Source organism: Protopterus annectens, chromosome 5.part0, assembly GCF_019279795.1.
Source record: "Protopterus annectens isolate FY-2018-M chromosome 5.part0, PAN1.0, whole genome shotgun sequence".
Classification (NCBI taxonomy): Eukaryota; Metazoa; Chordata; order Ceratodontiformes; family Protopteridae; genus Protopterus; species Protopterus annectens.
In genome coordinates this window covers 1,522,895,002-1,522,922,563 of record NC_056735.1, presented here as the reverse complement: position 1 = coordinate 1,522,922,563, position 27,562 = coordinate 1,522,895,002, and positions in this window count along the sequence as shown.

Sequence of the window (27,562 nt, the reverse complement as noted above, 5' to 3'; positions counted from 1 at the left end):
GTTCGAGCAAGTGAAATGAAAAATAACGAAACCACCCTGATGTAATATTAAGGAATTCTGTAAACAATATTGGCAGATCACTTCCAGATTTACACATAGAAAAGAAATACAAATGGGTAGACCACCTCATCAATACTCTCAGTTCAACCAGTTGCTTCAGGATTATTAAAAGTGCTACTAGCAAGAAAAGACTTCCTCTGTTGTTGAAATATGATCTACTTTGGAGGAAAATTTGCCTGATATAGTAATGTAGGAGCAGGGAATGCAGCACGGTCAGCCTTGGGGGGCTGCACCACTGCCAACATATTTGCTAGTAGTTTTCAGTAATATCCAGAACAGGCATTTCCGGAATGTTGGGATTACAGATGGAATCAGGATACAAAATAAGACAGACTGACATCTGAACTCCACACCACTTGGGTGGGTTCCTCAACCTCCTTTCAAAATGGAGCCATTTTGGGGCAGATGATGAAAACAGGGATACTGCTATCTCTCCTATGAGTATAATTACATCAAGTGGCCATGTCAGGTTCCTGTGATTTGGGTTTTTTGAACTGCATGCAACTTAGTTATGCAAGTGGGGCTGCACTGCATTGTGCTTCTTAATGTTTCCACTATTGCATGACCAAGGAGTTGATGCATTTAAGTAAAAGAATGGGGGTCAAAGAAGTCCCTCAGAACAGGGCTTGTATGAGTGTAAGCCCCTGTGTGAAGAAATCATTTGTTTCTCTTTCCTTATAATGGTTTCAAGCTACACTTCTTTGTTTTAAGAAAAAAATATGAAGTGTAACACTTACTGTGGTGATGCAATCTAACATAAGTAAACCAGTGGAAAAAAATGAAGCTAATCCCTATGAACTCCATCTTGACATCTCTAACACTGAGAAGTACAGCTTTGTTGGAAGGGTGCTGTCCACTGCAGTGTTAGAAAGATAACATGAATTCTCCATGCAAAATCCATGATAACAGAGGAGTCAGATGACATGTGGAGCATAAAATAATAGGCAAATGAAACAAAAACATATAGAGCAATCCCAAACCAGGCAGAAAGGTAAAAAAACACACAAATAAAATATCAAACTCTATAATGAGAATAAACGGTAAGTGCTTTCACAGTTAACAACCGCTTCATCAGACAACACATTCATAGCAGCTTACTACTTAAATACATCACATGCACCAATCAAAAACAAGAATCAATTAACAAACTTGTAACTAAGGAATATGCCGAAATACAGAAAACATTTTTATATATAAAACAGACTTAAATTCATTAATGTTTCAGTGGTCCTTGCCATAAAAAAGGTTTTAATGAAACTACATCATTAATCCCGGGGGGGGGGGTGTCAGCCTTAAAATACGAAATCTATCTTTGTTCACAGGCTTCGGTTCTACTCTTCAGATCCCCTCCCCTACATCCTTCCATCACAATCTCTAATACAAAAAACTTGAAATTATGTTCTTCACCTTCTAACTCTACATGTTTAGCCAAAGCACTAGTGCGCTTATTATTCCTAATGTCACGTATATGTTCTAGGACCCTCTCCCTAAGCGAACTTTTGGTTTTACCTACATAGTATGCACCACATACATCACACAGTGAATAATAGACTAAATTCCTAGTGCTACAGTCTGCATAAAAGGGAACTCAACAGAGCAACACTGAGTGGGATATATGAAACTGGATCCACTAAAAATATATCTACATGCCCCACAGTGCTTAGGAGTGGTATAGATTCCTTTTTATAACATATTTGTTGTTTCATCAACACATTATTTTTGAAAGAAAAGTCAGGTCTATCTGTCACTAGATGTCTCAGTTCATCATTGGCATAAAGAATATTCCAATTTGTTTTGATAATATTACACCATAAATTCACATCACTAGAAAAAGTAAGCGGAAACCTAATTTTCCTTTAATTCACTGCCACTTGAGACCTTTGTACAGAACCCCAAGTTTCTGAGAAAAATGGTCTGCCTCTTGTATTTCTCTCACGCAGTACAGATTGTATACATTGATCAACTTCTTTCTCACCATAACCTTTCCGCAAAAAATCTAATTTAAGTTTACTAAAAGGTTCCATTAACTCATCATCATCATATAATCTCATAATTCTTAACAATTGTCCAGTAAGCACATTTCTAGGGACATGTCAAGGGTGCATACTCTGTCTATGTAGTAAAGTATTTTTCCTAACTTCTTTCCTATACAAACCACTATGAAAGGTTCCCAGAGCAGATCTATCTATCGTGACATCTAAGAAATAGATACTATAAGATGAATGTGTAGCTGAAAACTTTAAAAATGTAGTAGTAGTACGCAAATACTCTATAAAACTTAAGAGACTCTGTTTGTCACCGTCCCATAATAAAAACACATTATCCACAAAACGCCTATACCATAAAATGGATGACGTATGACCAAAGACCATATCAAATTCCCACTTGGCCATGTTTTCTATATTTCAGCATATTCCTTAGTTACAAGCTTGTTAATTGATTCTTATTTTTGATTGGTGCATGTGATGTATTTAAGTAATAAGCTGCTATGAATGTGTTGTCTGATGAAGCGGTTGTTAACTGTGAAAGCACTTACCGTTTATTCTCATTAAAGAGTTTAATATTTTATTTGTGTGTTTTTGACCTTTCTGCCTTGTTTGGGATTGCTCTGCATGTTTTTGTTCCATTTATCTACTGTTTAGTTGCAGTGCCTTTACTTGGTTTCATTATTATTTTCTAACATAAAATAATAGGTACCTGATCACAAGAGAATACTTTCTTTCACAATAGACTTCAACCTAAGCCCAGTAGAAATCAAATGAAGGACAGGGTACACCCTATAAAAGTTTGACAAAAAGGTCATTTTTAACATTTCATTAGGACTGACCAAAAATGTCCACTTCAGGGGGTATGAAGGGAGTATAGGAATTTACCTGACAAATTATAATTGTGAAGACCCTTATTTAAATACCTTTATAGCCCAGTTTAAGCCAAGTATAGAGGGCTTAGTCATCTGGTCTAAGTTCAAAGTTGTGTCATGTTTCAGAGAAGGAAGATAGATAGCTCATCCTCATATGAAAGTTATGCTCTATGTCTGTGACCTTTAACTCCTCAACAGTGCACGTCTAACATTACTTCATCATCCAAAGTAGGAAATTGAAATTGTTCATTGAAAGGTACTCAAAGAAATGATCTAGCCTTCTTTAAGGCTTCATCAAAGTAGGATAGTGTCCCTACCAAACTGTCTGTATGAAGGAATCTGTTAAGAGACCAAAAGGCTGAACACCTCAGCTTAGAATGAAGACACCAACCCAAGAGAAGCTTCCCCTCAGCTGAAGTCATTAAACCCATCCCCACTTCTTAGAGAAAACATTACCTTCAATTAACATTTTTATATGTTTATCATTCTTTGATACAATATGTAAAATTTGAAGTCCAACAGATACAGTCTCAGTTCTAAGAAATTAATTACTCTTACACACTTATCTCCATTTAGAGATAACCATAATGAAACTCTAGCTTACAGTCAATGTGAGGTCCAACAAAACTGGGCATGTACCCATCACCACCTATCTACTATATATACAAGAGAATGTACCTTACAAGCTACTAGAGGATAAAATTACTTAGATATTAGGAGTATCATCACCTCTGACCCAGTGGCTGCCTTCTAGATAACCACATTGCAATATAAATTTCAAAGAACTTCCACAAAGTTTCTGTCAGCATATCTCTAGTAATCTTGATACAGAAATCCATTCCCATATGACAAATATATCAGTGGACTACACTGATGGAAATGTAGGCAACCATTTGGATTGGAGTGAACTGCCTCTGCAGAACAAAAAGAAATGGGACTTTGAAACCTTAATCCTAATGTTTGAAAGATGACAAAAATCTATAAAGCAAAATCAAAATTCCATGGATCTTTTCAGTAAAGTTGCAGGGATTAAGAACCATCACTCCTATTATATAAATCATTCTTGGTTTAACTCATTCCCTCCAGTACAGCTCTTTTGAGTGACCATACTACAGCAGTAAATGGTCAGTTTACTCGTGAGTATGAAGGAGTTTTTTACATCAGTTTGTGTTCTGGGTGTCATGCTTTTATATAGGCATGGCGACTATAGGTTTAAGCAAAAAAATCAAGCAACACTTGTATTCCATCAAAATCAAGGATACCAGTAATACCTTGTTTAAGCACTCATGTGGATGTATTAAATATAAAAATGTTTATTCAGTATACTTGATCAAGTTTTGGAAGACTTAAGAGAAGTGAATTTTAAAAGCAGATTGGAGATGGCAGATAAAACTGAAAGATCATTTTCCAGGTATAAATGATACTGTAAATATTAATTTCTTAAGCAAGAGAGTAAAAGTTATCAAATGATGTTTTAAACATATTTAAATTTAGCTTTGTTTTTCAAAATATTGTGTATTTAATTTTATTTGTTAAATGTGGTATGTAAATTAATTTAATAGGCTTTTGATTCAGTGAGAGATATATACCTTGGCATTTTTTTTAAAGTCTGTTGGTTTAGACAAAAGTGGATTAAAAATCTGTACACTAAAGTTGTCCCCTTTGCATTTTTTTCCTGTGGCTTATTTTCATATTTTAACAATTTACAGAATAGCTCACAGAATCACATAATAAACCAAACACTTTATTGAGGTATACCAAGAACAATGAAAGACTTAAAAATTAACATAGATAAACAAGACCACTGAATCATCCAAAATAACTACAAAACTAGCATCCATGCAGTGCAGATACCATCTTAATATCCGTATATTGCATTCTACTCAGGTAATCCTCAAGTTTTTTTTACCCAGTACAGTATTTGACTGATTCTGTAATAGAGTTATTAACAGGAGTATGCAGAAAGTCAGGTTTACTTTTATGACTGAGCTAGTTATGGTTTTGTATAAGTGGGTACTGTATAGTCTGTACTCAAATGAAGAAGTTAAACTTGTAGATTTTATTTACTTATTTTATTTTGCATTTGTTTACCGGGGAAGTCCGAATGGGCAAAAATTGCCTGTTTTCAGCGGAGGCCCAGGGAGAAAAGCTCCAAATAGAACATCACAGTACAAAAATATTTATGATCTTCAATACATGGATGTACAACATAATCATGATACAAAAAAATTCAAAAAACATCCATTACAGTAATATTCAACATAATCATGATACAAAAAAATTAAAAAATCATCCAGTACAATATTCAAAAAACATCCATTACAGAAAAATTCAACATAATCATGATACAAAAAATTATTCAAAAAACATCTAGCACAGAAATATTCAAATTCAGCACAAAATACATTAAAATGATATCCGGGCGTATGGTGCAGGTATTTAATGTGAGAATGTGCTGCACATTGCATTGAAGTTTCATGGATAGTACAACTGTTATACTTTATCATGGAATACATCATTTTCGGATAGTTATGAGAAGGGACTAGGTAATTATTAAGTTAGTCTGGGTCTGGACAGTTGCATAACCAGGAAATGGTTAGGTAGGACTTTAGTTGATTTTTAGATGATCATTTAGATGATCTCTGAACTTATCTGTAAATGTAAAATGTAAAAGCAGTTCCTCATGTCATTGGATAGACTGTGTTAATTGAGAATCCCATTTAGCAACTGTCACTCAAAAGCAGAATAATTCAGTCATTTTCTGCTTGATCCATATTATAGTTACATCTATGGCTATACTTTAATAACTATGCTACTTGCTTTCATGTCCATGTTGATGCTTATAAAGCTACACTAATTTCAAAAACTCATTTTCCATGAGACCTTGGTATAAATCTGCCCTGTGTCAGCCCTCTGTGCAACCTCATTCATAGGTTGATTGGTAGTCCAGAATTTTGCCATAGTTTTCTTCCATAGGTGATAGGGCAGCATCCTTCCATAGGTGACAGGGCAGCATCCTTCTATAAGTGCTAGGGCAGCATACTTCCATAGGTGATAGGGCAGCATGAGGATGTCTTCTAAACTGAATCATTCCCTTGTCATTAACACCAGAGAGTGAGAGAGAGAGAGGGAGACAGAGCGACTGAAGGGAGAGAAGTCTTACTATAGTTTTTCAAACAACCCTAAGAGGCCATTATTTCTTCTATGTCTCCAATCCAGCCAGCAGTACTAATGATTTATACTACTACTATAGATCAGCGTAAAGGATAGAATAATCATATGCTTGGCAGCTATGGTGTATTGACATGGGCTAGTCCCAGGATAGGCAGCTGAAATTCTGTAAAGAATGATATGCCCTTTGAGTATCAAACTGATTTATACAAGATGCTTATGTTACAAATGTATTAGAACTGTATGACATTTGAATATCAAACTGATTTGCAGAAATGCTTATGTTACAAGTATATTAGAACTATGCATGTGAATATCAAACTGATTTGTACTGATGCTTATATTACAAATGTATTAGAACTGTATGTCATTTGAAAATTAAAACATGTTTTTAAAGTTGTTAGTGTTAAAAAAATGTATCAACAGTGGGTCCTGCTAGACAGAGAAGGAATGTACATGGGAGACTGTATGTATATATGTTAGCAAAGGACTCTGGAAGAGAAGGGGTTAAACAGCTATCTTACTTCTTACTTTAAGAAAAATACTGTTAATTGGACAACCTGTTGGGCCATGGAAGTGCTTATCTCACAGCTCTGAAAAGGACCGGAGGCAGCATGTCTGAAAAAAAAAGCATTTGTTCATTAGCTCAATAAAAAAAAGGGAAGCCCCAAGCTCTGCCATAAACATTAGCAAAACTTTAGATATGCATCTTATTACAATTATGCTAACACCCTCTCTCAAGCTTCAAAGGGGAATAGTGTGAGAATCTACAGTCAGGTAACCACATGAGGTTATTCTGCCAGCCATCATAGAAATGTTAGATATTACAAAGAGAAATATTTCAGTATTGAGTATACTGTCTTGGGTCTGACCACAAGAAGGATCATTCACCACATCATCTACCTTGCCTTGTTAAGTAAGTAGGGAATAGTAATTATCCTAGATTCAGTCAGGAAAATATAGTGAAGCTTAGTTTAGATATTATTTTATTTGATTTGTCTGAGTCTGTCCATCACTGTTATTTTTAATACTTCCTGTGATTTGAGCTCTGTGGTTTACTGAAAATATGGGTCTACCTCGACCCATCAAAATTAGGCAAACTCCTTTTCTGTGAATGTGCATTTTTTGAAAATGCACTTTCCCGAAAAGGCAACTAAGCGAACAGCAATGGAAGCTGTTGCTTTGATTGCAGCACAGTTAGGATAAGGGAATATTCCCTTTTCCCCAGTGTAGTGTGATCTCTGAGTGAGAATATAAAAGTAGTGGGGGGTGGGAGATGCAGGTGGGCTTGACCCCTGCATGAATGTGTTTTTTTGTTTGTTTGTTTGTTTTTTGTTTCAGTTTATTTCTATTTCGCAAAAGTGCATTTTTGTGAACATGCACTTTTACGAAAAAGAGTTCATCTGTTTACGTTTCATTGAAACGTAATTTTGATGGGTCGAGGTAGACCTGTAAATATATAAATTCAATATTTTCATGTTCTTTTAATATTTACTATTAAATATATTTAAAACATTTTTTGTGGCTAGTCCTTTTAGAAAGTATTTAATGTTTGAAAGTACTTATATTTATTTGGTGACACTGTGTGGGCCTCTCCAGAAGGCCTAGCTGTCTTGGTCAGGTACTACCATTTTGTATTAGTATTACTATTGCACAGTACAATTGGGCACCCTTTGTTAAGGGCCTTAGAGTAGCTGATTGTGGAGTGTTTGGTGGCAGTGATAACTACCTTATACTCCTGGCAGAAAGAGGCACAGCAGGTAAATCTGTGCCAGCCTTCCCCAGGTGTGTGCATGGGAAAAATCAATGTGTGTCAGCTACTTGGAACAGGGACGCAAAGCACTTGTTTCACAGATAGGATGATGGAGGACTTGGCTTGTCCACTCAGCCGAGGGACTTAACCCTGTAGCTGTGCTAGTGGGGAACCTCACTGGGACCCTGGAAGGAGACAGAGTTAAAGAAACCCAGACCCTGCACTGACTGCATCCCCTGTGTGCTTTTAAGGGAAATTGTACTTGGTGCAGAGGGCTGCATCTGGAAATACTGAGTGTATCCATTTGTATTCCAAGTGAACGTCCCTCTCCAGTATACATGGTAAGGTTTCAGGCTCCTTGATTACTGGCCTAGTGTGGGGATATCACACATGATATAATATGTTTTCTATACCTCCTACCAGTATCATTTTCAAACTATTTCCATTCTACTGGCATTATCACATTCTAAAACTTCTTTAAATACTGGCAGTTGGCAGTAAAAATACTCACCATATGCAAAATTAAAACAAATACATCTGTACTGTAAAGAACAGGGTAGGTATTCATAAACATTGTCAAAATTGTGAAGCAAATATATACAAGAGAAAACCAAGTACAAAGATAATGTGCATTTCACAATAACATGCAGTAGTATCAGGCAACCCAAGTACACAGCAGGCATTTCACAGGCATCAGCGTGTCACATCCTAGAGCAGTTCATAGATTATCTGCTTTACCACATGAATCGCTACATGCATTTCTCTAAAAAAAGGTGAGATTACCCTCATAACATAATTATTTCACAACATATGCTACACATCAAAAATCACTGGGGCAGTGGATGCTACACATACTGTAATACACAAACCACCTACTGAGGAAGCAAGTGTTTACCTCATCAGGTACGTAGTCCACAAGTTGTAGTCAGGAGTCACAAACCCAATCCTAACATCAAAAGAAGCTCGCACGTTAATGATAACCATCTACTAATGTATGATCTTCTACCTCTTCAGCCAACAATCACCACTATTTATTTTCCTCTCTTGTGTCCTTCCATAGCCTCCTCATTGCTCTAATAATAAACCCTCTCCCTCCATGTCCTTAATTTTCCCTCTTCCTCATTACTCGTCCTCATCTCATTCTATTTGTCTGTCTATTTTTGCAGAAAAATTACTTATTTTTCACCTCCATAAATTATTAGAAATGTGGCCACTATTCTGAACAACTATGGATTAGTTTACTTGACACAGGCTATCCACTTCTTTAGTTTGTCTTGCTACTTGCAATGCACATTGTATTCTTGATTGCAATTTATCCTACTGATATCTCTGTAAATGTATTTCAATTTGTTTGTGTTTGTATCAATTGTGGGGATTTTCTCCCCTTGTATATAATTAAATTACTTACCAGCTACTATAACATGCTTTTATGTATGCTTCTGTGGAGCCTTTCTCCACAGCTCATTGTAAAATATTTAATCTGTTGCAGCCCCCCCCCCCCCTTGTATAAAATTACTCAGCTATGGTTTAAATGTTTTTGAATATGTTGTGGAACTTTTCTCCCTGGCCCTCCTCTGGAAATGGGTCATTGGCTCAGTCAGACTTCCCTAGTTATCAAAGGGCATATAAATAAAATAAATAAGTAAATAAAAATCCAAAAACAGTGAAACAGTCTTACACCAAAAGATGCATTTCTGAACTTTTTTTGACATCCCAGTAATGCTGCAGTACAGCCTTCCCTATCAGTATATGTATGTAAATCTGGAAGAAAATGTCTGGACTACATTCCCTTTGTGTATGGTAGTGAAAGTCTAATTCTTAGTCACAACGTCAACAAGTTAAATAATATACACCAGATTAAGACTGCATGTATGCTGAAAGCATTCAGAATAATGCATTCACTATTTAGATTTTTTTTTTATCAGAAACAAGCATTTTGTGAATTGTAACATGGACATTTTATAACTCATACAACCTCATTTGCCTGATATGTTTCAAAATTAATAGCTTGAGGTGCTTCTATAACAGACTTTAGTTTGGGTTTACAGCATAACAAGCACATTTAAAGATGATCTACAATAAAACATGAGCAATGAAAATGTTGCAAGCAAGCTCCATTTACAATGCAAATAATTATACACAGGGAATGCATATCAAAAGGAAGCAAGACCCTCCTTACCCCCAGTTTTGAGAAGGGCATATCCTCTCTATATTATTACCATTTATTAACTGTATAATTTAACTCTGGGGTGGCACAACCTAGCAGTACAGGAAACACTTGCATCACAAACAGTTACTAAGTGAAAAGCATTTCTTTTATTCCAAGGTTGTGGAACTCAAGAGTTAACAAATATCAATATCTAGAATATCTGAGAAGCAAGGTGGTCTGTGTCTGCAAAAGTAGTCTCAATTGTACATCTTTTTTTAATTCTCCCTATGATTAATGTACACTTACAGTCATTTTGCACTTTCAGTCATATTTATTGAGCTAACAGTGATTAAAGCAAAAGCTATCTGATTGACATACCGTGGAACTGAAGTATACGCATTATACATTTCAGCAATCAGTTTATTTATCTCACAGATACTTTGGATGCCCGGTTCCCTTAAAGACATATTCATCATCATATTCCTTTTATGTACTCTGCAGATAGATACCAGCTGCACATCTAAACATTTACATTAACTTGGTCAGATAAAAGAAAGTAACCTCATATGTCTGTATTTATTTATTTATTTAACAATTATTTATCGAGAAAGTCTGACTTGAAATGAGTCAAATTTCAGCAGATTCCCAGGAGAAATGCTCCAGATGCAAGTCTTTATAACCTGGGAGGAAACTGCAGCACCCAGAGGAAACCAACATGAACACAAGGAGGACATGCAGACTATGCACAGAAGCCACACTAGCTGAGAATTGAACTGGAGAACCTCTTGCTATGAGATGACAACACAAACCACTGCATGACTGCACCATCCTGTATCCATTGTATTTTCTGAAATCTCACATAGTGTTCAATACATTAAAGTCTAATCTGTGTTCTTTTAATGTGTTAATTCAAAACTTTCAATATTTCTCTTAATTTTCCTAAAGTTATGATGACGCCATCTTCTACAGACTAGTCATATCACACCAACATTTATCACACCCACCCAGCACTCTTACTTTGTCCATTAAGCTTCAGCACCTCTGTTTTGGGACATAAGATTATAAGTTCATTACATGGATCCCAGTCCTACCTGCAAATCTATTTCAGATGTTATTGTGGTTCCTTTGTGTTTCATCATGCATCATTTCTGGGAAATAATTTGGGCATGGCATAAATGCATTTTTTTTTTTGAACAGCTGTTTGAATCACACAGCACTGTAAGAAAACTGGCTTTAATTCAGAATTCAACAGAAAAATAAAACAAATATTTATTGCTTGTAATAAAACAAGCATCTGCTTTTTTATCCAGTAATGGAAACCATGGAGGTGACTGTATTATGGAAATGAATTGTGTAAGGTGGAACCCAGTCCACTATCCACTACATAAAATGCTATTTTTCAATAAATGTTCATTTATGATCATGTATATTCAAATGAAAATGTTTGAACAATTCTCACAGACCCACTAGCAAATTTTAATACTGCAAGCCCCCGATTTAGGTTTACCAAAAGGGTTAAAACTTCATGTAAACAAAGGCAATGATTTATTTTTATTGTTATACCTCTCCACAGCTAACCATCTGCTGTTACCAGCTATTCTAATTTACTGAGTTGCCGGACTCTCCTTCGCTCTCTCAGGCTCAACTAAACTAAATGTTTGGGGCTGATGAAGAGACTGAAAGTGCTCTTTTGGAATTATACTGTTATGAGGAAGTTTGCCCTAACCCCTATCACTCTGCAGTAGCCTTCTTGTGAGCTCTGCAATGGTTGCATTTGGGAGGTGCATGTTAGTTTCTGCACATGCACAGTCTCCTAACCAAGTGGTAGATCATTTGCAGCAAGGAGCTCATCAGGCTTTTAAATTTGCTATTGTACTAAGCCTAGGCTACCTCCCTACCTCCCACCCCACATATTGAGTAAACCAGCGTTGCCCACTCACTCTTATCCACCCCCACCTGGTGCTTTTCAAATAAAGGTTATCTGGGACATGGTAAAGGATATATCCCTCTGGGCTACAGGGACATGAAAACAAAAGCAATGATGTTATTCCAGATTATGGAATTTCATTTCTCAGTGTAATTGCTTTCTGTGGTGATGCTGAACTCACTCATGTCTCATTTACCAACGTAATCCTGTTCATGAATGTTGGGATGGAGCCTGTTCTGGCAATGAAGAGGAATAAGGCAAAGACACAGATACTTATGTTGGACTGGACACTTACAAACAGTAGGACAGACACACTCACTCATTAAGAGCATGCACAGCAGTGGCCAATATGAAGGACTGTCAGTTCAGCTATGGCACCTATTTGAAATGGTGTATAAACTAAAACACCTGACAAGAATCTGCATGGCACAAACAAGACATGCAGACTCCACATGGAAAACACCAATGCCATTATACTAAGCAAGCAATAATGCCCAACAAGGTGTGTGTTATTGTATAAATAATGCCCGGCTAAGGTGTTCACTACACCCCTGGAAGGGCATTATTTATACAATAACACACACCCTGGAGGGGCTTAGAGAATGGGCTATCTGTTAAGCTGTTTTTCATTTGTTTGTTTTCTTTTTATTATTGGCTGTCTAGATGTACATACAGCGCTAGCAGCATGAAAGGAAAAAAGCTGTTAATGTGGAAATGCCTGTCAAGTAATACTGCAGGACCTTTCTAATTTTACCCTCATATCTTTACCATCCCTCTAAAAGTTTTGATTTTTTGTGCTAAGTTATTGAGGATTATGGTCAGTCAGTAATGCCAGTTGTTAGTTTCATATTTCTTTTGTTCAAACAATGCATGTTGATGTCAGGGTCATCAAGAGGCATGTGCACTCTACTTTTTTCTATTTCTTTTTTATCTTTTTCCATAAGAGGGATAAATCCTGACTTCAGTGTGTGTGTGTGTGTGTGTGTGTGTGTGTGTGTGTGTGTGTGTGTGTGTGTGTGTGTGTGTGTGTGTGTGTGTGTGTGTGTGTGTGTGCGTGCGTGCGTGTGTGTGTGTGTGCATGTGTGCGTGTGTTTGTGTGTATGTGTATGCGAGTGCTCACAATTGCATATGTGTGGGAAAAAGAGTTTGCAAATTTTAAAACAATTATGGTATTTTCATCCTGTGTGGAGTTTGTGTGATTGCATCTCTCAATGTGCAGCTTTAAAAGTATTAATTTCATTCACAATAAGTTGTTGTAATATGGGCATACAGTACTCTGCACACACTCACAGATATATATATTTATACAATTATTTTATCCTCTGAAGGAGAAAGAAACATTAATCATGTGCATTAACACAACATTGTGGTTTTGTCTCTCCTTTTTCAGAAGGTCCCTGACTTTTCTTGTAATTCCCCTGTACCCCATAAACATTTTGATTTTCTGGTAGTAATGCTACAGAATATAGTTTCATTGTTCATGCAAAACCTGATGTTCTATTAACATTTTATAAGAAGCAAGAGTAATGTTTAAAATTAGGGGAGTGTAACTTCTGTAAATACATTGGCTGTAGCAATCAATTGGTGCATCCGACTACTCATACATGTTTCATTTTTAAGGTGAATGCAAACTGCTCTACTAGGAATGTAGTTTACTTAGCACCCTTTGAGATGTGTTGATATTTTTACGTTGCGAAGACTATCGTTCACTGATAGAACGCATTAGAGAATAGATTTATAGTATACACACTCGAGATGATAGGAATGTCTTAGCGAGGGACATAAATGAGAATGATGAGACACATAATTTTACTTTTAAGGTGATAGAGCTTTTATTGTTGGTGGCCATGGTGGTGCAGCACTTAGTGTTGTCTCCTCACAGCAAGAGGTTTTCTGGTTCGATTCTCTGCTGGGGGTCCCTTCTGTGCGGAGTCTGCATGTCCACCCTGTAGTCACGTGGGTTTCCTCTGGATGCTCCAGTTTCCCCTCACACTCCAAAGACATGCAGTAGGTGGATTGGACACTCTAAACTGGCCATAGATGAAAGTGTGTGTGAGTGAGTGGACCAAATGAATTAGCACGGCAGGGCCAACCACCCAGCAGTGTAAACCTTGGTTCGAGAGGATTGTCACTGCTGAAGTGACACAATGTGCAAAAATGGGAAAAGAGGTTGAGGATAGATGGAGAGCTTTAATTGTATTTCAACTAAGCTGTTTTATTTTACGATTATGGTCTGATAAAGTGCCTTCTAAGGCACTTTTTTCTTTATAAACTGGCTAACCTGGCTAAGATTTCTGTAACTATTAAATCATTGTCACATAACCTGTATCTCATTTTAACTAATGTTTTTATATTATGTCTAATTTAGTATAATTATTTAAACAGTAGTTGTTTTTTTTTGCATTATTTTTAAAGACTATAAAATTATTATTCTTAAAATGCTTTGTAATACTTTGGATCTTTTCTCACTGGGCCTTCACTGAAAACAGACTCCTACCCAGTTGGACTTTCCTGGTAATCAAATGTCAATAAATAACAAAACAGAAAAAAATAAATGAAAATATGTCCAAGTCAGTGAATATGCTTAATAGAAGAAGGTTGAAATATGATACTCTATATATTAAGTTTTTCTGCGTATTTCTCAGTGAGACATTTAAAAGTCCACACAATGTGGGTATCACTTTTGCGAGATAATGTAATCAAAATGTAGTTACAGGAGCACTTCTGACTGGCTACTGATATGATTTTTTGGGAGAGTAGTATCTGTTAAAGAGCAATATGGACATTACATTTCAGTCATTTATTCAAAGTGAGAGGTACTGTAACTTCTCAGTGGGGGCACTTTCTGCGGGGACAGCATATGTGAATTTTGTTCTAAAGCACCTTATTAGAAGTCCATAATTTTTTTTTTTTGAATTGCCTTCAGGAAACTGAAATATGAGATATGGCCTCTTAAATCCAGCATTTATGAGTTTTTTTTTTATTGTGCACTGTCTTTGCTGAACTGACATATCAGTACTTATGTACAGCTCTGAGACCAGGTTTTCAAAGGCATTTTATTGTAACAATATGCCACTTTGCTTGATGTCCACCTGGACAAAAAAGGCATATGGCCTCTTACGTACAGCTAGTAAAGCCAATGTTTCAGAGGGCTTGTGTTATCACAGTTCAGGACTATGCTTGATTTACACCTGGGAAGTATTCCACCTCTGCACAAAATGTTGGGGTAGGTGATGTATGAAAGCAAATAGCAGTTTTAGTCTTTCTTTTTATTGATTATTGTTATGGTTTATTAGAGAAGACAGGATCTGTCAAAGCACTATATGACTATTATATTTATGTGATTTCCAAAAATGTCAGAGGTAGTATATCCTCCAAAAAGTGAAACAGTCCACTGTGACAGCATGTGTATGTTTTGCACTAAAGTACCTTTTTGCAGGTCCCATTTTTTTTGTGACTGTCTACTGTGATCTGATACGTGGTTTCTGACATACAGCTATTAAACACAGAGGTTCAAAAGACGTCTTTTATCACAGTCTGGTACAATTTTTTGTTTCCACCTGAAGGCTATTTAACCTTTGCAGAAATGAAGAAGTAAAACTAATGTTCAGAATATATGTGTACTAATTTGCAATATCTCAGAAGTGAAAAAACTAAACATTTCCAGAAAAAAAGTGACTGTTTGAGTTGTAACATGCCATGGCTACAATGTCATGCTTTCTTGCAGTTAAGCTGTGGAAACAACTTCACTGGCATGCTGTACTGGAAGTTCTTGAGTTATCATTGCAGTTCTAACTGTATTTTGTAGCTAAATACCATGTTATTACCTGAAAGGTTTGTAATACTCTCAAAGGTAGACACAGATAGAGCCTTTGGCTTGTGTTTCTTCATTTACCTGAAATAAGAACCAAAAATAAACTGTTTTCTAGGGTAAAGTAGTATTTTTTCTGTTATATTAATGTACACATTACACATGCTTTGACAGGAATATACATATTTCAGATTATGTTGTCTGCTTCTGTTATGGTAGTTTATACAAATATATAAGTAAATAACTATTTGCCTTTTTTTGCACTGTTAAGTGTCCCTGTTGCCTTCCGCCTCCCCAGCCTTCAGCAGCTTACGGCATCTCTGCGCTAAACAGCAAAAGTGCTGCTCACTGAGTGTAAAATAATGGCAGCCATTAGCGTCTGTGTAGTCCAAGCTCCACAGCTGCATAATACGCTGCCGTGAAGTGGCAGACTCATTTTTCAGAGGACATTACCATGCTGGAGAATGTTCGTTCTCCAGTCAGAGTGGCAATGTACAATTTGCCCGCTCTCTTATGTTATTTATGAAAACGTTCCATAACATGAGTCTTTAGAAGATGAGAAGCAGAACTACAGATAAACATTAATATTAAGAACCAGATTTTTTTTACAGCATGTATCTTCATAGCTTTTATAGTTTTCTTTTACACAATATATATCTTCATAACTTCTGCAATTTTCCAAAATGTCATCAAGTCTTTTTTTAGACACAGAACTTTCAGAATGAAAGCATTACAATTTTTTTTTTTTTTTGGAAAGAATGCAAAATTTGCATTTGCACTGCAAAACAGCAGTCTGAAAATGACCTAAAGTGCTTTTACTAATGAGGTGATGTCATGAAATAGAATGCTAAAATATGGAGCAAAACATCATTCACAAAAAAAGATCATTCAGACCCAGAGACTGGCATAGACTGAAACAATGCAGATTTCTACATGTGTGATGTACAGTTGTTATAAAAGATGCTTCTTCTGACTGTCACTGAGTGTGAGCATGCACACTTTCCAAAGGTGGCAATTGCAGGGAAAATTACCCTTTTCCCCTGGGGTGCAGCATCCTCAGGGCTGATTGTATTAAATAAAGATGTTCAAGAACAAAGGTCCTCACAGAACATCATATCATTCCTCTGTACATTTCTGACTTACAATCTCATACTGACTCGAATATCTTGATGTTTACAGTTTCAAGACCAAAAGAGAAAACTACAGCATCTGTCTATGCCATGCAGATCAAGACAAATTGCGTTTGACTAATGTTACTGGGTTTAAACCCCAGATGAAAGCTAATAGTATCCTGTTGCTTCAGTGATTCTAGCAGTGCCTAAGCAGAGAGCTTTCTCTGTGGTTTTGCACTTATGCTTGTAATTTGTTTCTGAAATACCGTGAGATGTGAACAGGTAAATACTAAAACTGTTATGCTATATGGTAGGGAAAGAACTGGAAATTAGGAGAAAAACGAAAGGAGGGTTGCTGAATACTAAATAATATACAGGTGATATTATAAGGGTGGCCACGATGATGCAGCTGTTAGCATTGCCGCCTCACAGCAAGAGGTTCTCTGGTTCAATCCTCGGCTGGGGTGCCTTCTGTGCGGAGTCAGCATGTACTCCCTGTGGTCGCGTGGGTTTCCTTCGGGTGCTCGGGTTTCCACCCACAGCCCAAATACATGCTTTAGGTGGATTGGACACTCTAAATTGGCCCTAGGCATGTGTGTGTGCTTCTGTGGAAGGTTGGGCGCTGGGCTGGCAACTCGACACTGTAAAACTCCACTGCTAATCATGAGCGGACAGGTGATCTGCTGTGGCGACTCCTAACCGGGAAAAGCCGAAAGTAGAAGACGATACAGGTGATATTATAGGTTCAAAACAGTATCCCTGGGATAAAGTTTCTTTTAAACTGCAATTTATCAATAGAAATTATATTGCACATTAAATGTTATTTTTAAAATGAATTTGTCACTGTTTGTATTTCCCGCTCTGGTGTCAAATCTGAGTAAAAGATTTCTGCTTGCAAACTTGTAACAGTTATATATTTTCTGCTTTATAGAAATGTACAGATATTAGGATGTGTAGCCTCATATTGTAGTTTTATGCACAGGTGTGCCACCTTCAGTACAGGTCTAAGCAAGCATGTCATTCTCCAGCTCTACAAATGTTAAAAGTCGTAATATCTGAGAAATTACACATTTTTGGACTCATTCAGCTAGAGCGATGCATCCTAAAAACAAAAGGCTGAACCTAGATACAATCCATGGTTTGCTTAATAAACTAAGATTAGTTAGTGCAGCATATTCTGTGTATCAGAATGAATCAAAATAATAAAACAGTACTGTGTGAAACAAAATAACTTCTGCAGAAATAGGTGAAATCATGCAAAGTATTGCACCAATCTAGAAGCATACATTGCAACATATACCTATGTTATATAACTTCACACTTTTACATGTCTAATGCTTATATCATTTAGCACAGTGTAAAACTTTGCAATGCAATAGTAATACCAAAAATACCCACCTTTAAGCGTTACTGTCTGAGAAGTTATGTCACATTGCCGCCTGGCCACACATTTTGCTACCTTTTGTCAATAAAATCAAGCACAAGCTTTGTTCCTTTCCATTTTGTATCACATCCTTCATCCTTGGTCTAATCAACAGCCAGATTAAACTACAAACATCCTCCAAATCAGTTTCTAGATGTACTCCTCATGATGTAAATAAATATTTTCTGCAATATTGCCAGCACACAATTAATTTCTGATTGCATACATCCCACCCACTGCTTTCACTTGCTAGGCATCCATATTAACATTGCTTTGATATCACTATAACATAAAATATGTACTTATTTTGCTCTTGTAGAATGAGACTTATTCTTGGAGGCTTAGTGGTTACCTGAATAGAAATACAGTAGCAGGACATCTGCTCACTTCACTAACTGCATTGCACCCTTCTACCACTGGTAATCTTAAGTCAGCTAAGCTGTGTGTTTGGCTTGGGTAGCTTAATGCTTGCAATCCTTTGGGAGGAGTTGGCTAGACACACACCATTTCTGTTATATCACATGCAATATGGGAATAAACAATATCAGCTTCCTTATAGTCCGAGCATCATGACTGCATAATATGCATAACATGTACTTCATGATTTAAGAATGAGAACAGGGCCAGATCCAGCATAAGCCTGCCTAGGCAGATGCCTAGGGCCTGGTGGTAACCGTGAGGCCCCATATGTTAGCAGTACTACTCACATACATACACACACAGTGAAAAGTGTTCTACATGCACTTCTCAGCTATGCAATTTGTGTCTATGGCCCAATTTGTGTTATTCTGCAATGGAACCTATAGTACCACTGCTTATTTGATATTGTCTGAATCATGTTTATACTGCAACAACTCTCCAGTGCACTCTTTAGTTTGAGCAACTATTTCAGAGTAATTGTAAAAGTTTGTGATGTGTAAGTGCAGTCAATAGGTCCCCTAATCCTTGTTTGAAAGTACACAGATCAGTGTTCCCATAGAAGCTTTTTTTGTGTGTATGAGCATCTGGAAAATAAATTAATTTATGTCTCTGGATGCTGAAAAAGCACATATATTGCAGGTGCCTCTTAGAGGTCACCAGACCAACTACTGCATTCTACACAAATAACAGAAGATTTAACTAAAATGCATGTACCTCTGCTCCCTAAAAATCTTATTTTATTTGTGAACAGACTATAAAATGCTGGTGTAAACCATATGGTGTAGAGGACACTGGTATATAAACAGATGTTTGATATTTGTTTTGTGGCAGCCAGTCTCTTGTTGAGGCATCTTCCTATTCAGTTAAAAAAAAACACTGTGATGATGTGCCTGCAAGTTTCAAGATTCCAAGCTGACCATCTGTTGCAACTTTTGTTACTATTTATGGTTGCAGAATATTTAATAGTGTATTTAAGGGCAGTTACTAAAGTGCAGGACATCAGAAACATTATTAAATTGACTCAAGTACGATTGCTACATTGGAAATTCATTATCAGCATCTTACTTATAAGTAGAAAGCAGCAGTCAATACACTCTGCTCTTGTATTTATAAACTTTAAAAAGAAGCTTGATCTATAGTTTATCAATTACCTAGCTACACCTCTGCATGCAATTGAAGTAGTTAGTATAGCCCTCAAAAGGTTAAACCTTAAACGTTATTGATGGCATCCATAATCTACTTTCCAGTATTTTGCAAATGTCTGGCGCAGAAAACATAAATGACTGGAGTAAGGTAGAAATGTAAATAATGTAAGGTCTAGGGAATATCATATATAATTAGAGTATTTGTGTCTGAAACTGCCATCAGAATGTGTTTCACAGTCATAACTTCAGAGGGCCAAAGAGCTTCCTCCTGAACTCGTTTAATTGTCTGCTCATCTTTCTTAATCCCAGCAGTTGTGTGCACTTTCTCCAAAGGGACCTCATTCTTTAAAGTTAGTATTTGTGATACTTTGTTTTTATGTTGAGACATTTCAGTGAATATTTAATGTAGATATACAGAAAAAAAAGTAAACAGACACATATGTACATACACCCACTTAAAAGGTTATTTGCTCTTCACAAATGTTTAGTCTGAGGTATATGCATTTCCATGGAAGGTTTGTTGTAAATTTACAGGGACCATTTATTTACCGATATAAACCTCTTGGTTACTGCATTATGATTGTACCTGTTTTTAATATCTGTCACTTGTCTGTATCCAAAATCAAGCAAGAAATGCTTTAAAAACTTTGAGCCTACTCTTCCACTTATAATATACACTTTTTTGTGTTAAACAAAAATCTGCTTAACCTTAATATCCCTGACTGATGCTAGCAGGCATGTGCTTATTTGATTGCATAAGGCATAGGATAGTATATTTGAGATATTTTACATAGAAAAATATTTCTCTTGAAAGAAAATAAGTTGAACTGAACTGTTTATATGCTTAATAAAATGCGAAAATATTCCTGCATCATACTTGCAGCTTTGGTTGTATATTTAAGCTGTATATCAGTGCACTGAATTGTACTTAAACAGCGTTCTTCTTATTACACTATTAATATTATACAGCACTGCCTCTTAGCTTTGTAGTCAGATTTGATTCCTAGCTAAGGTGCCTCTTCTGCAAAGTTTGTAAGTGCTCCTTGTTCCTTTCTGGGGTTTGTCATGCTGCCAGTTGTCTCTCACAGCCCCTATTAGACAAAGGTATGGGAACAGGACATCTTCAACTTATCTCCTTGTGTGTGTGTGTGTGTGTGTGTGTGTGTGTGTGTGTGTGTGTGTATGTGTGTGTGTGTGTGTGTGGGCTAGGGGTATAGTTTTCAACTTTCCACAATTTATTCCTCTTTTGTGGTCTGTTTCTCATGAAATATATAGCTGCAACACGGTTTTATCATGAAAATCATTAACTTTTTTTTTTCCCCTAAATAAACCAGTCAACTTACTTTATACTGCATGGAGGCAGACTCAGGACCAGTTTTATACCTTACAGTGTATTGTTAGATGCTATTTTTAACTGCACTTCTGCAACAGATTATCAAATACAATATATTCATGAGGAGTGAGAAAGGGAGAAAAAAGTTCAGATGTTCATCATATTCATCACTGCTGCAGTAGCCTTAGCTATATGACTTATATCCTGCCAAGAATGTAGCAACCAGCCAGCTTCCTAAACTTCAGGGCATCTTCTATGCTACTAAACTGTCAAGCAGCTTGAGCTCAGCTGACTAAAAGAAAAGTTTGGGCATGAAGCCCTTCAGAGGGAAATGAAGATGCACGGACAGATATAGGTTGCCACTGAAGAGTACACTCCTCTGAGGCTTTTGAGGATTGACAATCGGCTTGTGCTTTTTTTGTTGGGCAGATAAGTTCCCTTTGGGGAGAAAATAACTTCTATTTTATTAAATTTGTTGAATTTTTATTTTCCTGTCCAGGGCAGTTATGTTAAAGCTAGAAGTGTGTTTTAATGAACTGTCTCAAGACTGTAGTGTACTTGAGAGTGCTCACTTTTTCTGTCAGTTTAAAAGTGATGTAAAATAACTGAAAACATTTTTTTCTGTGGAAAAATTATATTTATTTCACTTTTGTGGGGCTGGTATAGTGCTGTAAAGTTCTTTTTACTGTTCTTTTCTGTCAAAAAAGTAACTTTTGTGGACTGGTAGTGTTTACAGGCAATTGTTGCTTGTCTTTCCCTGAAAAGAGGCATAATTTTTTTGGGTTGACCATGGAACAGACTAACAGTTCCACAATCAGTCCTTCTTCCAGCCACAGAAAGTAAACAAATAAGCAAACATCCTTCGCCACCACAACAGGATAGCAATTTGCCTCATATGAATGTGGTTAATTCTGTTGTGGCCATTTGTTGTACCTCAGATCACTCATCTTTTACCCAGAATCCATCTGATGTAGAAATGACAGCCACTATGGACTGGGATTTAGCTATGTTCTCTTCAGCTGCTGGGATCCCCTCACTGGGCAAAGGAAAGACACTCTTGTTGATCATGGGAGAGAAAATCAGGGAGGTTTCCCTGTTACTTCAGAATGCTGTGCCAATCCCTGGGCAAGTTGCTGCTGGTGCCATTAGTAACAAGGTTGACTCCATATTTGCAGTCAAAAAGAAACAGAAAACCAACCATGGGTCTACTCCTCTATTTTCTTTGGATAGGTATAGTTTACTAGGACTGACTTAGGTATAATTCAAACTATTGATTCTTCTTCTTGTAAAGTAGTTTTCAATAAAAGAAAGAGAGATTCCTCTTTTCCTGAAGAAATAAACAATTCTGAATATGAAAAGGAAGATGTGTGGACAAATTCAGTTTTTTTTCCTTCAGATTTCTGATACAGCTCAGAGGATAGATCAGTTTCTGATTCCTTCTGCAGGGGTTTGCCTTTCTCTGAAACTTTGCTAGAATGTGCAATGTTTTCAGTGAGAGACCACTGAGCTTTCTCAGTCCCTCAATAATTACTGAGTTGTTATAAAAGGATTTTCCAGAACCTACACCCACTCCTCCTGTTCTTTCTGCTTTAAACGATGTGTGTGTTACTGAATACAATTTTCCTGATAGACAGTTACCCTTAAGAATACAGATAAAATATATAAAGTTCCTCAGTCATTTAAATTTTTATACACCATTCTCAAACCTGACCCAGCAGCTAGAGCGCTAGTTGGTTCCACTGCTGTAAGCACTGTTATTTCTAATCCTACTCTTTCTGATAAGGATGTGAAAATTATTGATAGATATTATATTGGATGGCACAGTGGTGCAGAGATAGTGTTGTCACCTCACAGCAAGAGGTTCTCAAGTCCGATTCTTGGCTGGAGTGCCTTCTGTGCGGAGTCTGCATGTCCTCCCTGTGTTCGTGTGAGTTTGCTCTGGGTGCTCCGGTTTCCACCCACATTACAAAGACATGCATCTGGAGTGTTTCTACCCAGCCTCCACTGAAAATTGGCTTCATTCCAAGTCGGACTTTCCAAGTAAAAAATGTTAAATAAAATAAATAAACATTAGGAGGGCAAAGTTTATATGTCTACAACTTTTAAATTGTCTAGCACATATGCTAAAATCTGTTCGACAAACTGTGAAAGTATGAGGAATGTTTTATCTGCTGTTTCTTCTTGTGAGGAAAAATCTGCTTTAAATAACTTAGTTTCATTGACTGCACAGGCAACAACTCATTGTTTACAGTGTGAGTATGTTGACACTTCTTCCAGGGCTATGGCCACTGCTATTGTTTTGAGGAGGTTGCCATGCCTGTAATCTCAGAAACTCGCAAATGATGTTAAAAATGAGATTTTAAATTTTCTCTTAGAGAGAGAGATTTAGTGATCTAATAATCAAAAAGTGTGATGAATGGGGCAAGCTGATTTTCAGCCCCCCCTTTTCCAAATCTCCAAAGGGATTTTCTATCTCCTTATCCAATTTTAGCAAAAACACAAAATAAACAGTCTCAGCAAAACACAGGTAAGCAGATATTTAAGAAGCAATGGCAAGGTTATTCCAAAGAGAAATCTCAAACCTCCCAAAACCAAGGACAGTCCAAAAAGTCTGAATGGCTATTCAAGAAACCTTGTGAACTCTTCCCACCCTGGACCCTTTTTTCTTCCACAAAGTATAAATCACCATTTTTCTCTTTGGTAACAGTTTCAGACAAATGGGTTCTGAAAATCAATAATCAAGGTTACAGATGGCAGTGGGAGGAAATCCGTCCTTTCCAGGGGTCATTCCTCATCATCCAGATCAGACTCTTTTGTTTCCACTGGTTCTTCATCATATGCTGTCCCAAGGAGTGATAGAACCAGCTCTTCTTTCCCAGGTGGGAAAGGATTTTTATTCAAGGATGCTCCTAGTGTCAAAGAAAGAAAATTGTTGGAGACTAGTTCTGGATCTTTCTTTTCTATTCTTTTTTGTGACAGTGCCTAAATTCAAAATGATGTCCCTTTATAAACTGTTAACTCTTCTTCTCCTTTCATGTTTCCCGGCAATACTAGACTTAAAAGATGCTTATCATTACACTCCTATTCATCCAGACTTCAGACATTTCTTAAGGTTTTGTACTTCTGGATAACATTATCCCTGCGGCCTAGGTGTGAGCACATCATTGTTTAGGACCTTTGGTGGGTAATGGGTTTAATAAGTAACAAGAACTGCAATGACTAGCCATATGAAGGCCTTCAGTGGCAAGTTCTCACCCAAAAGGCACAAATGGGTCATTCAGTCACTAGAAGGGTTGATGGTCAGATTGTATGGGTTTTTAGAAAACATAAAAAGTACGAGGCTATGTAAAAGAAGAATAGTGGGGATGACAAGGAGGTCTACCTTTCCAAAAGTAATATACAGAACTGATTATAGAACTGCTTCACCTTATTACAGTTGAGCATACTGGCTGTATGATAAAATGGAATACCTTTTATATTCCAGTTGACTAAATTGCAGTTATCTTTACATGACAAGTTTGTAGATAATGTTTTAGAATGCAAAACGGGTAGGTGCATTACTGTAAAAGTTACACATTTTGGAATCACAAGCTGTAAGCTTCATATAATCCTGAATAAGGCAGCCATATCAGGTAAATATGGCACATAAGTCGTAATAGCCAATTTCCTTGGTAGTGGTTGTCATTCATCTAGCTTTCTTTCTTTCTATGTGTAAGTTTAAGTTGATCCAAAAGGCTGATAGAAATATATATATATATATATATATATATATATAAATATTTTATTTATTTATTTATTTTACATTTGTTCACCAGGAAAGTCTGACTGGACAGAGGTCTATTTTCAGTGGAGGCCCGGGGAGAAAAGCTCCGGATAAAAAACATAAATCAAACAGGAAGAGATCAGCAAGACTTAAGACTATGGATATCAAGTTATAATACAGTAAAATGTCCAAGATAACACTTAGCAAACAAGATGAGAAACATTAGCCCATAGTTTCATATAGTACATAGTAAAAATATTATACATTACTTACAACACTGTTGATGATACTACTATAGAAATCACACTTAGAAGACACATCACTCAACACAGTAGTATAGATGGGATACATAAATATGCTACACTTATTGTGGTGGTGTGGAATGCTGAAGCTAGTCAGTAGTGTTGGTAAGTAAAAGGGGTGACACAACGTAACAGCAGAGACGTTGTCGAACGTCAAGTTGTTACTAAGTAGTAGGGGGTGAAGTAGCATAACAGAATTGATTAGTGAAACATAATGTTTAGAGGGGCATAATGAAAACAGGATTTCTGGGTCAATACAATCAAGATCTGTGGATCTAAGCAAGAATACAGATGGGTTAGCTCAAATAGATAGAGAAGGACTTTGTAAGGCATATTGGGTTTTGATGGAGAACAGACTGTTGAGTAAGTCTTTATCCTGGGGAGTCACAGGAGCATAACCAGGTATTCATATAGTGTGCTTTGAGGAAATTTTAAATCGAGTGGTGGAGCTAATATCATATTCCAAGCTTTGGAAACAGAGTAGCTGAAGACAAATTTCCCAGCGTCATTATTATGTCTGATGACATCCATGCGGTTTTGGGTACTAAATCTTAAGGTTCTTGTTGTAGAATATGGTTTAATTAGATTCTGGATTGCTGGAATTTTAGCTGGGTAGTAGTACAGTTTGTGGGTCAATCCCAAATGATTGAGTTTTAATAGCTGAGACAGTTCAAGCCAGTTTATTTGTCTGACAGCTACACAATGATGGGTCCGATATGGGGTCTCAGTAGCAAATCTAGCAATCTTGTTATAACAAGATTCTAATTTGTTTCGGTCAGCTTTGTGGAGGTTGGTTAGTATTGGGGATGCATAGAGGTTGGTGGACAACAGATGTGTTTTGACTATAGTGGTTTTGGTGTGTTTAGTGAGAAATTGCTTGTTCCGGTAAAGGAGACCCAGTTTTTTGTGAACCTTCTTGATAATTTGGGCTATATGAATGTCAAATTTTGGGTTATCTATTTCTACACCTAACAGTTTGGTGTGGGAGGTAGGAGTGATCATGGTTTTGTTATCAGACATGATTGTAAAGTTTTCACATGGACTAGGGGATCTACAAGGGCTGAAAGGAAGTTTTGTTTTATTTGGATTCAGGATAAGCTGGGAGTTAATGAACCAGGTTTCAGCTAATGAGAAGCAACTTTGGGTTAGGGATTGAAGGTCATCTAGTTTGTGGGCTGAAAATATGAGGGTGGTGTCATCAGCATATTGTACTACTGAGACATTGGGTGTGGAGGATGAAAGCTGATTGGTAAATAGAGAGAAGATTAGTGGGCCCAGTATGGAGCCTTGAGGGACTCCTAAGGATACTGGTAGGAGAGAGGATAGTTGGTTCTGCCATTTTACTGCCTGTTTGCATCCTGATAGGAAGGTTTTAAACCATGAGATAGACGGGGTGCTGATGTTTAGGGTGGATAGTGTATTAAGGAGTCTATTATGGTTGACTATATTAAAAGCTTTGGACAGATCTAAAAGAATGGCAGAAATTATTTGTCCCTTGTTTCTGTGATGGTTAACTGTGTTGGAAAAGGACATTAGAGATGTGGTGGTGCTGTGGAAGGGTCTAATGTCATGATGATATTTAGTTAGTATAAATACAGACATAGATATAGATATAGATATAGATATAGATATAGATATAGATAGCTATAGATACAGATAGGCATCAACATCCTTTTTCCCATTTTGTACATGGGATCAGGCTGTGACATCAACAGTGACCATCACCAAAAGCCAATATTCACACCACTGGGATGGTAACCCAGCTACAATCATTCTTCAGTACCACATGTACACATCCAGTTTATAGTGTTGACTCCACCTACTGCAACTGTGTGGAAAACATTCAGACTCCACACAGATGGCACCCCAGCTAAGAATCAAACCAGAGAACCTCTTGCTGGGAGGCAATAATGCTACCTGCTGTGTCACTGTTATGCCTTCCTCAGCCTTATGTTTTAATTTGCATTCTTGAATTTACTGACTAAATGCATAGTTTTACAAAACTTCAGAATTAAAAAAAAATTCATTAATCATCACAAGTTTTCTTTCTTTCTTTCCAGTTGCTTAAGATGTAATAGCTGATACTCATACTCAAGAATATAAGCAATATAATTTTTATTTGCAAAATAAGGAATTTTTAGTCCTCCTTACTATAAATGCATTTTAGACTTAGGATCATACGATCATAAGAAGTTACTAGGCTATTGGCCCTGAGGCCTAGCCAAGAATTTAGCCCATGTTCCAACCCCTCACTGTTCTTCAAGAGAAACCTTGACGAGTGGATGGGTAACCGAAAATACACCCCTGGGATCACTTCATTGGCTCTGCTTGAC